A 1,474-nucleotide genomic window follows, 5' to 3' on the forward strand; every position below is an offset into this window, starting at 1 on the left:
AATTCAGAAAGGAAACAACTGTGTTCCAAACAGTTGAATATGCAAGTCCAAAAAAAAAAAAAAAAAAGGTTATGTTTTAACCGCCACATTCAGTCAGAAGCCCGTTCATCTCCTTTAGCATCCCAATGAAGTACACGATCTGCTTAACTAAATAAGGTGGCTCACAGGCTGTACCGCTGACGTCACAGGACAGTGGCCTATAAAACTAGACTTCTGACTCAGGGCTCCAGCATTACGTTCTCACAGGTCATCTCACAGGTCATCCTCCTCATCCGGAACCTCTAAATCACGCTCATACTGTGCTGCCAAAGCTGGGTCCGTGACCACCTCAGGCGGGGCAAGAACAGGCATGGCATCAAACTCCAAATTAGGGTCTCACATGAGCTCTCTGGTGAGTCAGAGGAGAGGCTTTTCAAAGTATAGTTACTTTTGACAAAAATATCAGTACTGAAGGTTCTTCTTTCGGTGAAAGACAATAGATTTTTGCCTTCACTTTTCTATCCTTAATATCCACTTTATTGCCACACAATACAATGGGGATGTTTTCACACACACGGGCCAGATCTCTAGGCCAGTTAGATACATTCTTGTAGGTGACTCTTGATGCTCCATCAAGCATTAGAATGGCACACGGTCTTGGATGTAGTAGTCATCGCGCAGGCTCCCGAACTTCTGGCCAACTGTGTCCCACACGTTGACCTTGATGGGTCCTCTGTTGGTATGGAAGACGAGCAGGTGCATCTCCACGCCCAGGGTGGCTACAGACTTCTCGAACTTGCCCTTTAAGTGGCACTTCTCGAACGTGAACGTTGTCTTCCGGTGCCACTGTCACCCACCAAGACAAGCTTCAACTGGACCTGCAGCTCTGCCTGGGCGGCCATCGCGGCGATCCTTCAAGAAGAGCCTTGGTGCCTGTCTGACTCGTAAGTCCCTTTTTAATATATAGATATATGTTCATTCTATCCTTTCTGTTCCTTAGAGAGCTCTGACTATTACACATGGATTCTGGGGATTTGAACTTAGGTCCTCACACTTGCAAGGCCAGTACTTTATCTCCTGTGCCACCTCCCCAGCCTATCTCAGCTTCTCGGTGTCTACATTTATACTTTCCAGGTGGGAATATACATTTCTCCAAAGTTTATATGTGTGTGTGTGTGTATGTATATATACATGTATGTATATATGTACATATACAATATATATGTGTCTATGTGTCTGTTCATGTGTGTTCATGTGCAAATGTGTATGATGCCTATGACAGCCAGAGGACATCTTAGGTACCATCCTTGGGAATAAAATCCACCTTCTTTGAGACAGGGTCTCTCTTGGCCTAGAGTTTATCAGTTAGGGCAGACTGGCTGACCAGAGAGCCCCAGGGACTTCCTGGCTCTGCCTCAGTAGTCTTGGGACTACAATGACATGCTTTTAAACAAACAAAACAAAACTTGGATTCTAGGAATCACACTCAGGTCCT

At 45.3% G+C, this 1,474-nt stretch overlaps 1 pseudogene; it reads right to left on the bottom strand.

Moving 5' to 3' along the window:
* Positions 1-1,149, bottom strand: LOC102927588 (GTP-binding nuclear protein Ran-like; annotated as a pseudogene).
* Between the last annotated feature and the right edge of the window lie 325 nt (positions 1,150-1,474).

The sequence above is a fragment of the Peromyscus maniculatus genome, chromosome 7 (genome assembly GCF_049852395.1).
Source record: "Peromyscus maniculatus bairdii isolate BWxNUB_F1_BW_parent chromosome 7, HU_Pman_BW_mat_3.1, whole genome shotgun sequence".
NCBI lineage: Eukaryota > Metazoa > Chordata > Mammalia > Rodentia > Cricetidae > Peromyscus > Peromyscus maniculatus.